The sequence below is a fragment of the Theropithecus gelada genome, chromosome 20 (genome assembly GCF_003255815.1).
Source record: "Theropithecus gelada isolate Dixy chromosome 20, Tgel_1.0, whole genome shotgun sequence".
Classification (NCBI taxonomy): Eukaryota; Metazoa; Chordata; class Mammalia; order Primates; family Cercopithecidae; genus Theropithecus; species Theropithecus gelada.
Genome location: NC_037688.1, coordinates 60,586,053 through 60,600,229, shown reverse-complemented (window position 1 = coordinate 60,600,229; position 14,177 = coordinate 60,586,053).

The window sequence follows — 14,177 nt, the reverse complement described above, 5'->3', positions numbered from 1 at the left end:
CCGGAGGCTCAGAGCCACAGTCCCAATACAGACACGCCTGATCTCAAAGCCTGCGCTCTTCATCACTGCACCAGCGGATCCCGCTGGGCTATCAGGAAACAGAGATTAACTGGTGAATTCAGTCATTCGTTCAATAAATATTTATTATGGGTCAAGTAAGTGGCTCACCTCTGTAATCCCAGCACTTTGGGGGGCCTAGGAGGGAGGGTCACTTGAGGCCAGGAGTTTGAGACCAGCAACATAGTGAGACCCCATCTCTACAAAAACAATTGGCCAGGTGTGGTGATGTCCACCTGTAGTTCCAGCTACTCCGGAGGCTGAGGTGGGAGGATCGCTTGAGCCAGGAAGGCAAGGCTGCAGTGAGCTATAACTGTGCCATTGCACTCCAGCCTGGGGGACGGAGAGACTCAGTCTCCAAAAATAAAATAAATAAATATGTATGTATGTACGTACGTATGTATTTTTTGAGACAGAGTTTCGATCTTGTCACCCAGGCTGGAGTGCAATGGCACGATCTCGGCTCACTGCAACCTCTGCCTCCTGGGTCCTAGCAATTCTCCTCCCGAGTAGCTGGGATTAAAAATGCAGGCCACCATGCCCGGCTAATTTTTGTATTTTTAGTAGAGATGGGGTTTTACCACTTTTGGCCAGGCTGGTCTTGAACTCCTGACCTCAACTGATCCGCTCACCTTGGCCTCCCAAAGAGCTGCGATTACAGCTGTAAGCCACTGTGCCCAGCCAATAAATATGTATTTATTATAAGCTATGACATGACTGCCTGGTGAACAAGAGTGATGAGGCCCCTGTCTTCGTAGAGCTTAGAGATGCCTATGCCTTAGATGTAAGACAACGCGGCACGGAAGGGCACCTTCTAATGGCCGTGTTCCCAGTAGACATCTCCAATTTTGTTCAGAGAGGGCCTGCCGGGGTCCTTGAAGGTAAGGTCCACCCTGTTTGCAAGTTTCGACTCATTCATGTCTCCTTCATCCTCACGTTAAAAAAAAAAAAAAAAATCCCTGCTGATTTGAGGGTCATGCAGCCCAGCTCTGCCACCTTCTCCTTTGTCATCCTTGGCCCTCCTGATCATCCCCACAGTTACTGAAAACTTGGTAGCTTGGCCCCTAGCCTTCATCTCCACCCCAAATCCTGTCACTCTCCTTGGTGTCTTCAATGTCCAAGGTACAGCCTAGCCAGCACTGCAGCCTCTCAGTGGCTGTACCTCTTTGGAGACCTTATCTCTCACGCCACAATTGCACGTTATGTCCTGGGCCCTTGTCACACTCAGAACCACTTAGTTCCAACGTCCCTTTCTCTGATTGCAGCCTCCTCTCCATGCAACAGTTTCACCGTTTCATTCCCCTTATCCTTGTGCCCTGACCTACATGGTAAGTTCATCCCTCAGGCTCTTTCCCACTCTGTCAGCCCCTTCTTTGTCCTTATCCAGCTTGGACCTCCTAGCTGACCATCTGAAGGAACTACACCACTGTTTTAGGCTGGGTTTCCTATGAACAGGTTGGGATTTTTATGAAAGTTATTTCACACTAAGCCATGCCAGGTTCAGGAGTTTAAGACCTGCCTGGGCAACATAGCAAGACCTCAGTCTCTACAAAAAATAAGAAATAAGCCAGGCACGCTGGTGTGCACTAATAGCCCCAGCTACTTGGGAGGCTGAGGTAGGAGGATCCCTTGAGCCCAAGAGTTCCAGGCTGCAGGTGGCACCACTGCTCTCCAGCCTGGGCAACAGAGTGAGACCCTGTCTCTAAAAAACAAAACAGGCTGGGCGTGGTGGCTCATACCTGTAATCTCAGCACTTTGGGAGGTCGAGGTGGGAGGATCACCTGAGGTCAGGAGTTTGAGACCAGCCTGGCCAACATGGTGAAACCCTGTCTCTACTAAAAATACCAAAATTAGCCAGGCATGATGGTGCATGCCTATAATTCCAGCTACTTGGGAGACTGAGGCAGGAGAATTTCTTGAACCCAGAAGGTGGAGGTTGCAGTGAGCCACAATCGCGCCATTGCACTCCAGCCTGGGCAACAGAGTGAGACTTTGTCTCAAAATAAATAATTAAATAAAAAACAAAACAAAACAAAAACAAAGAAATATGTACATCATGATGTCTTTGGTTTACTTGGTTGCTCTTTCATGCTTAGCTGTTCCAATATCCCTAAATTGGCCCAGTAGTCCTAACTTTATAAAAAAAGTGATTGCTTGCCACTTTAGAACCTAACCCAAGGTATTGAGCGTGTGAACGAACCCTCCTTTCTGCTCTATATTTTGTACACTCTGCATTATTTTGAAATGTACATTGTGTTTACTATGCTTGGATTCAGGCATTTCTCATGCAAAAAATTTGACTTGCATAAAATACAAACTGCAAATGAACTGGAATAAATGTGTGTGTGTGTGTGTTTATGTGATGATAAAAGTAATATACATTCTAGAAACTTTGTAAAATTCAGAAAAATTTAAATAAGAAAATATTTGGACAGGTGTGGTGGCTCATACCTGTAGTCCTGGCTACTCAGGAGGCTTAGGTGGGAGGATCACTTGAGCCCAGAAGCTGGAGGCTGCAGTTAGCTGTGACTGCACCACTGCACTCCAGCATGGGCTGAAGAGCAAGACATTATCTCAAAAATATTAATAGTAATCAGCAGGATGCAGTGGCTCATCTGGTAATCCCAGCACTTTGGGAGGCTGAGGTGGGGAAATCACTTGAGGTCAGGAGTTCGAGACCAGCCTGGCCAACATGGTGAAACCCTGTCTCTACTAAAAATACAAAAATTAGCCAGGCGTGGTGGCACATGCCTATAATCCCAGCTACTTGGGAGGCTGAGGCAGGAGAATTTCTTGAACCCTGGAGGCAGAGGTTGCAGTGAGCTGAGATTGTGCCATTGCACTCCAGCCTGGGTGACAGAGCAACACTCCAACTCAAAAAAAAAAAATTAATAATAATAAATACAAATTTTTTAAAAAGTTCGTTCATGGGTCCACCGTTTGAAAACAGCACCCCATTAACATTCTGTCATACTTCCGCCAATGGTTTCTTCTCCCTATGCCTATATGTATGATGGGATCCTATGTTGAAATACTCACATGATTTTTCCACTCCAGAGTTTCATTTACCAGGACAGTCCTTCTTCCATTCAAGCAAGTCAGCCCTAAATTTTGTTACCTCAGCAAATGGATGAGAAGCAGAAAGATAAATGAAAATTCTAGCTTTTGAGTTTTCAGAAAACTCAGGTTAGGAGCCTAGATTTGAGACAACAACCAGCCTGGCCAACATGGTGAAACCTCGTCTCTACTAAAAATACAAAAATTAGCCGGGTGTGGTAGTGCGTGCCTATAATCCCAGCTACTTGGGAGGCTGAGGCAGGAGAATCACTTGAACTCTGGAGGCGGAGGTTGCAGTGAGCTGCCCTCCAGCCTGGGCGACAGAGTGAGACTCTGTCTCAAAAAAAAAAAAAAAAAAAAAAAAAAGATTTCAGACACTAAATGAGGCTGGAAAAGATTTTCCAGACTTGGAGAGGAAGGAGAATAGGAAGGAACAGGGAGAAGCTGCTCCAGGTCCCCGAGGAAGGGAGACCCAGGCCTGCAGTCCCTTATCCAAGGACGGGACCCCATGTAGGCTTGTGGGGTCCAAGAGCAGAGGGGCTCTGCACTTTGCTTCCTGGGGAGAGCCTGGGAAAGCAAGAAGACTCCAGAAGAGAAGCTGCATTCTGTGTTGGGGCAGAGGGGCCCATTAGAGGCATCCCCACTGTCCACTGTGACATGGAGGTGGGTGGGTGGATGTTTACCACGTGCCTCAGTGCCTGAGAGTGGCTTGGAGGAGGGAGCGAGCGAGAGATGATTGGTAGAGATAAAGAGAAAACACGCATGCTCACATAGAGATGGAGAACATATGTGTTGAAATTAGAGAGAGAGAACATGTGTGCTCAGAATAGAGATGGAGATAGAGACAGAGAACACGCATGCTGAAAATAGACACACACACACAGAGAACACGTGTGCCCAAAAATATATATGTAGAGAGAGATGGAAAGAACATGTGCGCCCAAAATAGAGATAAAGAGAGATAGAGGCTGGGCAGGGTGGCTCATGCTTATAAACCCAGCACTTTGGGAGGCTGAGGCAGGTGGATCACTTGAGGTCAGGAGTTCCAGACCAGCCTGGCCAACATGGTGAAACCCCATCTCTACTAAAAATACAAAAAAAATTAGCCAGGTGTGGTGGCGGGTGCCTGTAATCCCAGCTACTCGGGAGGCTGAGGCGGGAGAATCGATTGAACCTGGGAGGCGGAGGTTGCAGTGAGCCAAGATTGCGCCACTGCACTCCAACCTGGGTGACTGAGTGACAGTCCCTCTGTCCGTCTCAAAAAAAAAGGCAGAGAGAGAACACATGTGCTCAAATATACATGTGTGTGTATATATATACACACACACATACATGTACACAATACATATATGCATGTATGTGTGTGTGTATGTGTGTGTGTGTGTATATATATATATGGAGAGAGAGGTAGAGCATGCAGGAGAGAGGGGGAGAGAGAGAGGGAGGGAAAGAGGGAGGAGGGAGACTTCAGAGGGGAAGGACAGGCGATGCAGCAGAGGCCACTGGCATCTCAGGGGCTGCCCGCTGGTACAGATGGTGACCAGACCCCCGTGCCCTCTTGCCTGCTGGTGCTGTGTAGGCTCCACGGAACTTAAACCTACCCTGAAAAAGGCTAGGAGGAGCCAGATGGGATTGAATTTCTTCCACCTTGCACAAAGGGAGCTTAAAATAAAAGTTACATTTTATAAAGTCTATGAAGTTCTATAAGATTTTACAAAGTTGATAAATTTTATAAAGTTAAAAAGAAAAAAGTCCTATTTCTTCCCTGCACCTCAATGTGTGCTCAAGGGCTCTGAAATCTCTAGATCTATACACACATCAATAGCTTTTCTCCTATTTTAGCAACAGAGCAGAGAAAACAGAAATAGAAAACAAAAAATACTCCAATCATAATAGCACTGAAAGGAAAATGCTTAGGAATAAATTTAAGTAGAAAGGCACAAGACCTACAGAAAGAAAACCTTAAAATCTTATGAAAGACAAAAAACAAAATGTGAACAAATATAAAGGGATGTTCCTGCATGGGAAGATTTTATATAATTAATATGTTAATTCTCCCTGAATTAAGTTGGGCGTGGTGGCTCACATCTGTAATCTCAACATTTTGGGGGGCCAAGGCAGGAAGATTGCTTGAGGCCAGGAGTTTGAGACCAGCCTGGGCAACATAGCGAGACTCTGTTTCTACAAAAAAATTTGAAAAATTGCTGGGTGTGGTGGCAGTGGGAGGATCACTTGAGCCCAGGAGTTTGAGGCTGCAGTGAGCAATAATTCCATCACTGCCCTCCAACGTGGGTAACAGAGTGAGACTCTGTCTCTAAAAACAAAAACAAAGCACAACAAAACAAAATAAAACAAAAAAACCCAAAAAACAAACAAAAAATTCTCCCCAACAAAACAAACAAAAAACCCTCCAAAAAACAAACAAAAAAATTCTCCCCAAATTAAAATATAAGTATCATGTAATTTTTTTGATCCAAGGTTTTAAAAATTGGCTAAAATAAAGATTATATGCAAGAACGAATGCTTGATGTGCTTATTTCGCATTGCATGCCTGTATCCAAACATCTCATGTACCCTATCATAAATATGTACACCCACCATGTACCCACAAAAATTAAAGATGCAAAATTTGAAATAAAATAAATGCTTGAGAATAGTCAAGAAAAGTGTGAGAATAAAGAAAAATGGGAAAGGGGCTTTTTTTTTTGAGGGGGAATCTCACTCAGTCGCCCAGGCTGGAGTGCAGTGGCGCGATCTCGGCTCACTGCAAGCTCCGCCTCCCCGGTTCACGCCATTCTCCTACCTCAGCCTCCAGAGTAGCTGGGACTACAGGCGCCCGCCACCACGCCCGGTTAATTTTTTGTATTTTTAGTAAAGACGCGGCTTCACCGTGTTAGCCAGGATGGTCTCGGTCTCCTGACCTCCTGATACGCCCGCCTCGGCCTCCAAAGTACTGGGATTACAGGTGTGAGCCACCACGTCTGGCTGGAAAGGGGCTTATTTTTTACTAGATATCAGAACATACTGCAAAACCACAGCATCAATATAATTCTAGCACAGGAATTGACAAATAAATAAATATATGAGTTGGATTGAACAAAGAATCCAGAAATAAATATCAGTATGTGATAATTGAATAAATGTCAAAGATGATATTTTTATTATTTATTTATTTATTTAGAGATAGGGTCTTGTTCTGTCACCCAGGCTGGAGTGCAGTGGCATGATCGTAGCTCGCTGCAGCCTGAAATTTGGGCTCACCCGATCCTCCCACATCAGCTTCTCAAGTAGCTGGGATTGCTGGTGCTCACCACCACACTCAGCTACAGACGACAGTTTAATTCATTGGACTATTTGATGAATGCCTTGGCAGAATTGTCTATCTATTAGGAAGAAATAAAATTTATTTCTTATATCACATGTGCATTAGTTTTCTATGGCTGCAGAGCAAAGTACCCCCAAAATTGCTGGCTGAATACAACAGCAGTTCTTCTTCCACAGGTTCTGTGGGCCAGGAATGTGGGCGTGGCTTAGCAGGGCCCAGTGCTGCAAGTCCAGCAAGGCTGCCCTCGGGGTGTCTGCCTGGGCTGTGCTCATCTTAAGGATCGACTGGGGAAGGATTCACTTCCAGGCTCACTCCATGATTGACAGCAGGATTCATTTCTTTGTGGGCTGTTGGACTAAGGGCCTCAGTTCCTTAAGAGGTGTTGGTCCACCCTTGTTTGGCTCCTTGTCATGTGGGCCTGTCCAAAGGGCAGTGTATAACATAGCAAGTTAATTCATCAGAGAGAGAGAGAGAGAGAGAGAGAGAGAGAGATGATAGAGAAAGCAGAGATGCTGGCAAGGTGGAAGTCACAGTCTTTTGTAACCTAATCTCAGAAATGATACCCTATTATTCTAAGCCCCCTGTCTTTTTTTTTTTTTTTTTTTTTTTTGAAACAGAGTCTGGCTCTGTTGCCCAGGCTGGAGTGCAGCGGTGTGATCTCAGCTCACTGCCACTCCTGCCTCCCGGGTTCAAGCGATTCTCATGCCTCAGCCTCCCAAGTAGCTGGGTTTGCAGGTGCGCACCACCACACCTGGCTAACTTTTGTATTTTTTTTTTTAGTAGACATGTGGTTTCACCCTTTTGGTCAGGCTGGTTTCAAACCCATCTCAAGTGATCCTCCTGCCTTGGCCTCCCAAAGTGCTGGGATTACAGGCATGAGCTATTGCACCTGGTCTAACGTTGATATATTTTATTTGTCAGAAGACAGTTCCAGCCTCCACTCACAGAGAGGAGATGACACAAGGTCATGAATATCAGCAAGTGACAATCATTGGGGCCATCTTAGAAGCCTGCCTACCACAATATACAAAATACATTCTAATGGATTAAAAGTAAATGTGAGGCCGGGCGCGGTCAGGAGATCGAGACCACCCTGGCTAGCATGGTGAAACCCCGTCTCTACTAAAAAATACAAAAAAAAAAAAAAACTAGCCGGGCGAGGTGGCGGGCGCCTGTAGTCCCAGCTACTCCGGAGGCTGAGGCAGGAGAATGGCGGGAACCCGGGAGGCGGAGCTTGCAGTGAGCTGAGATCCGGCCACAGCACTCCAGCCTGGGCGACAGAGCCAGACTCCGTCTCAAAAAAAAAAAAAAAAAAAAAGTAAATGTGAAAAATAAGACAATAAAAATCTTTGAGGATGGTTTACAATACTATGTGAATGATCTAGGAGCTAGGAGATGGGGAAATTTATTTTGTATTTTATAGTAAACTTTTTATTGAAGTGCAGCATACCTACATAAGGTACACAAATCACAGGCCCTACAGTGAACACATCTGTTTGACTGTGATTGTTTGTGTTCTGTTTTTTGTGCAAAGATCAACAAACAGAACTTGACCAATTCCCCCAGAAAGCTCCTTGTGCCCCATTTCAAGAGTAACCTCTACCCGGACTTCTCACACCATAGATTATTTTTGTCTGGTTTTGATCTTTATATAAATAGAATCATACAGCATGTGCTCTTCAATGTCTGGCTTCCTTTTTAGTATTATTTTTTGTGAGATGTGTAGCTGTAGTTCATTCTCATTGCCATATAGCATCACATTGTATGACTATGCCACAATTTATTTATCCATTCTAATTTTTAAAAACTTTTATCCTAAGTTCAGGGGTACAAGTGCAGGTTTGCTACATAAGTAAATTTGTGTCATGGGGATTTGCTGTACAGATTATTTCATCACCTAGGTATTGAGCCTAGTACCCATTAGTTATTTTTCCTAATCCTTTCCCTCCTCCCAACCTCCATCCTCCAAAAGGCCCCAGTGTGTGTTGTTCCCCTCTATCTGTTCTCACTTACAAGTGAGAACATGCGGTATTTGGTTTTCTGTTGCTGTGTTAGTTTGTTAAGGATAACGGCCTCCAGCTCCATCCATGTCCCTGCAAAGGACATGATCTTGTTCTTTATTTTGCTGCACCATTGTAGTGTTGATGGGCATTAGTTTTCTTCCCCACTAGTTTTTGGCTTTTATGAATAGTTCTATGAGTATTCTTGTACTATTTTATTTTATATTTTATTTTTAGAGATAAAGTCTCATTCTCTTGCCCAGGCTGAAGTGCAGTATGTTGATCATAGCTCACTGCAGCCTCCAACTCCTCGGCTCAAGTGATCCTCCTGCCTTGGCCTCCTAAGAAGCTGGGATTACAGGTGTGTGCCACCACCATGCCTGGCTAATTATTTTATTGTTTTGTAGAGACAGAGGTCTCACTATGTTGTCCAGGCTGGTCTCAAACTCCTGGCCTCAAGTGATCTTTCTGCTTCAGCCTCCTAAAGTGCTGGGATTACAGGCAGGAGCCACGGTGCCCGGCTGTACATGTCTGTACATGAATGTATCTATGCATTTCTGTTGGGTATATACTTAGCAGCAAAATTTCTGGGTCATGGGAAATGTGTATGTTCTGCTTCAGTACATTTTGCCAAACAATTTTCTAAACTACCAGATTGCACTTGGTGGTGGTGGTGGGGAATTTCTTATGCAATACAGAAAATATAGAAGCTTTAAGAAAAAACAGATACACATGAAATATATAAAAATTTAAAACTTTAGAATAGACACCATAGACAAACATCGGATTAGAAAAAATATTGGCAACATGGAAGATAAGTAAAGGATTAACATCTATTAAATACAAACTGTTCCTATAAATCGACAAGAAAAAGACAACCAACCAAAAAATATGCAAAGTCTATGAATAGGCTCTTACATAATATCAGCTCCACACATGTGAAAATGTGCTCAAAATCACTAGCAGTCAGAGAAATGTAAAAACAAGATTAAAAAAGTAACAGCAAGTATATCACTTTATGCCCATAAATTTGCAAAAATTAAAAGGAAGGCTGCGGGAATAAAAGAATATTGAAAATTGCTGAAGCTAAGCCATGCGTTTTTGGAGGTTCATCATACTGTTCTGTTTGCATTCAAAATGTTTGAAAATGTCCATAAGATAAAGAAAAGAAGAAAAAAATTAGCCGAGCACGGTGGCATGTGCCTGTAGTCCCAGCTACTCGGGAGGCTGAAGCAGGAGGATCACTTGAACCCAGGAGTTTAAGGTTGCAGTGAGCTAAGATTGCGTCACTGCACTCCAGCCTGGATGACAGAGTGAGATGTTGTCTCAAAAAAAAAAAAAAAAAAAAAAGTAACAAGAACAAGAAAAGGAAACCCAAACAAAAAGAAGGCTAAACCTATTGCAGTCAGGGATATGGGGAAGAGCACAGTCTCACATAGTACTAGTGGAAATGTAAATTGTTACAGACTTATTTGGTTATTTTGTTTTTGTTTTTTAAAAAATGTTTTGTAGAGATGGGGATCTTGCTATATTGTCCAGGCAAGAAACTCGAACTCCTGGCCTCAAGTGATCCTCCTGCCTCAGCCTCCCAAAGTGCTGGGATTACAGGTCTGAGCCACCATGCCTGGCCTGTTACATATTTGAAGGCATCTGTTAACAACTGGTAAAAATAAAAAATGCCTAACTCCTTTGACCTGGAAACCCCACTCTCAGGGATCTTTTCCACAAAAATAAAAGCACCAGGTTTATAATGGTAGAAATATCAATGTGCTTACTGTAGCGTTGTTCTTAGTGACAAACAAGTGGAAAAAAATGAAAGTATCCTTCAATTGAGAAATAGCTGACTGAAGGCTGTTGTGGATGGATCACTTGAGGCCAGGAGTTCGAGACCAGCCTGGCCAACATGCCAAAACCCTGTCACTACTAAAACAAAAACAAAAACAAAAATTAGCTGGGTGTGGTAGTGCACACCTGTAGCCCCAGCTATTTGGGAGGCTGAGGCATCAGAATCACTTGAACCCGGAAGGCAGAGGTTGCAGTGAGCCGAGATTACACCACTGCACTCCAGCCTGGGCAACAGAGTGAGACTCTGTCTCAAAAATAAATAAATAAATAAATAAATAAATAAATAAATAAATAAATAAGAGATATAGTTGCCTGAACTGTATAACATCTGCAATTTGAAGTATTATGCAGCCATTAAAAATAACATATTGGAGGCCGGGCACAGTGGCTCATGCCTGTAATCCCAGCACTTTGGGAGGCCAAGGTGGGCGGATCACCTGAGGTCAGGAGTTCGAGACCAGCCTTGCCAATATGGTGAAACCCTGGCTCTACTAAAAATACAAAACTAGCCAGATGTGGTGGCCAGTGCCTGTAATCCTAGCTACTTGGGAGACTGAGGCAGGAGAATTGCTTGAACCCAGGAGGCAGAGGTTGCAGTGAGCTGCTGAGATCGCGCCACTGCAGTCCAGCCTGGGCGACAGAGTGAGATTCTGTCTCCAAAAGAAACATATATAAATGAGGCTGGGCGTGGTGGCTCATGCCTATAATCCCAGCACTTTGGGAGGCCGAGGAGGGAGGATTACTTGTGCCCAGGAGTTTGAGACCAGCCTGGGCAACAAAGTGATAACCTGTCTCTACAAAAAATTTAAAAAATTAGCCAGGTGTAGTGGCATGCACCTGTGGTCCCAGTTACGTGGGAGGCTGAGGCAGGAGGATGGCTTGAGCCCAGGAGGTCAAAGCTGCAGTGAGCTGCGTTTGTGTTACTGCACTCCAGCCTAAGTGACAGAGCGAGTCCCTGTCTAAAAAAAAAAAAAAAAAAAAAGTAGAGTACAGTCATTGACTCAGAAGAATTTCTTTGAGTCACATTGAGAATTGCAAGATGAGAAAACAGCCTTATAGGAACTTCTTTTTGTAAAACTTTGCAATATGTTTGTAAGTTATTTTATATGAGCATGGAGAAAAATACAGAATGTAATATACTGGTTTGTTAACAAGGGTTTTGTGGTAGGCTGGAGGGAGTATTATACTAGTGAAGGAGTAAAACCAGCAAAAATAAAGAAAAAAGCTACTAAAAATAGAAAATACTCTAATTATGTATCCCATTTATATAAAATTAGATGTAGCTATGTGATATGCATGTATGCACTAATATGCAAATATGTCCTTGACCAAATGAAAGAGCTGTTTATACTATTATGCATAAATGTTTTTTTAAAAATAATTTTGGGGACAGTATCTCTCTGTTGCCCAGACTGGAGTGTGCCCGGGCTGGTCTAGAGCTCCCGGTCTCAAGCAATCAGCAATTCTCCTGCCTCAGCCTCCCAAAGTGCTGGGATTACAGGCGTGAGCCACTGCCCCTGGCCTGGAGCAGTTTTAATTCCCTTGTTCGCATACCCTGCCAGTTCTGCACATCATAAATTCAGTGGATTGGAATGTCTTTGGAAACCAAATGACAGTCTTCCTTTCATCCTCCTCAAAATAGTCACTGTTGCTGCACATATGTGATTTACTTAATCGCTAATTTGCAAGGAAGGTTTTCTTGCCTCCATTTCACAGATGAGCAAACTAAGTTTCATAGAAGTTAAGTAATTTGTCCAAATTTACAAAGCTAGTAAGTGATGCGGCTGTGATTCAAACATAGGTCCGTTGGAGTCTGCGAGCTTAATCTCTATGTTCTATTTCCTTACCTCTATTTTCCCCTTGATATGTTTTTCCATGGGTTTGCTTCTTCTAGATCAGGGTGGTGTGAACTAATGAGCTGATTAAGGTTTAGGCTTCAAATAAAGGAGCTGGTCCTGTTGCCTGGGCAGAAGCAGTCCTTGGTGCTCATTTGGGCTATGCTAATTTGCTGGCACAACACACTGGTTTTGTTTGTTTGTTTGTTTGTTTGAGACGGGGTTTCCCTGTTTTTGCCCAGACTGGAGTGGTGCAATGGCGTGATCTCGGCTCACTGCAACCTCCGCCTCTCGGGTTCAAGCGATTCTCCTGCCTCAGCCTCCCAAGTAGCTGGGATTACAAGAGCCCGCCACCACGCCCGGCTAATTTTTTGTATTTTTAGTAGAGACGGGGGTCTCACCATATTGGCCAGGATGGGCTGGATCTCTTGACCTCGTGATCTGTCCGCCTCGGCCTCCCGAAGTGCTGGGATTGCAGGCATGAGCCACCGCGCCCGGCCTGTTGTTGTTTTTTTGAGTTTCACTCTTGTTGCCCAGGCTGGAGTGCAATGGCGCAGTCTCGGCTCACTGCAACCTCCGCCTCCCAAGTTCAAGCAATTCTCCTGCCTCAGCCTCCCGAGTAGCTGGGATTACAGGTGGCCGCCACCACGCCTAATTTTTTTTTTTTTTTTTTTTGGTATTTTTAGTAGAGACGGGGTTTCACCATGTTGGCCAGGCTGGTCTTGAATTCCTGACCTCAGGTGATCGCCCGCCTCGGCCTCCCAGAGTGCTGGGATTACAGGTTTGAGCCACCAGTCCCGGTCAACACTGGGGTTTAAGGCCAAAGTTGGTCCCTTTATCTCCCCCAGGGAACACTGTGGCCTCATATCTCCTCCAAGGACTCACCCACGCACAGTCAGAGCTCGGTCATTTCACTCTCCTCCCCGCCCCGGGCGTGAGTAACCATCTCCTCACATCTGAGGAAGGCCCGAAGTCCTGCGGGACTGGGTTTTTCAGAGGCGGAGTCCTGTAGATTTCTGTTTTGCCTCACGAGAGGCCTCTACTGGTGACATTTCAAACTGCAGGCTCATGATTCCATTGGAATGACAAAAGCAAGTCAAGGGTTCCAAGCTGTTAGAAGTATTGGTTACCCACGGAGAAGTGAGAGAGGGGGAAAGAAACGGGGTAGCTACTCTGCGGAGGCTGGAGGGAGGCTCCTGGGGGATCTAACTGCATTGTATTTCTTGATACAGATGGAGGGGGCATGAACACTTTATTTATTTATTTATTTATTTAAAGACAGTTGCATTCTGCTGTCCAGGCTGGAGAGTGCAGTGGTGCGATCTTGTCTTACTGCAACCGCCGCCTCCCCGGCTCAAATGATCCTCTCACCTCAGCTTCCCAAGTCCAGTAGCTGGGACTACAGGCAGGCGCCATCACGTCCAGACATCATTAACAATTAACATATACACACTTACAATTTAATACATTAAAGACGAAAGTAATAAATACTCAAAATTTATTTTCTAATTCTTTTACTGTTGCTTCTGAGCACACTTGGGACTCTTTCTATCTATGGTATCTGTATGGTGGAAATACTGTTAATATGGAATGGTGGGTTACATAGAATTATAACCCAACTCCGTGCCAGTGACATCACATTACCATCTTGGAATCAGTTATGGTGCAAGTGTTTTTACCATGGAAGTCAGCAGATGCTACAAGTTGGGTCTTGATTTATATTTTGTTGACCCCCTAAACTTTTTTTTTTTTTTTTTGAGACAGAGTCTCACTCTCTTTCCCAGGCGGGAGTGCAGTGGTGTGATCTTGGCTCACTGCAATCTCTGCCTTCCAGGTTCAAGCGATTCTCCTGCCTCAGCTTCCTGAGTAGCTGGGATTACAGGCATGCACCAGTACGCCTGGCTAATTTTTGTATTTTCAGTAGAGACGGGGTTTCAGCATGTTGGCCAGGCTGGTCTTGAACTCTTGACCTCAGATGATCCGCCCGTCTCGGCCTCCCAAAGTGCTGGGATTACAGGCGTGAGCCACCGCGCCCAGCCGAAAATATTTTTTAGAAGT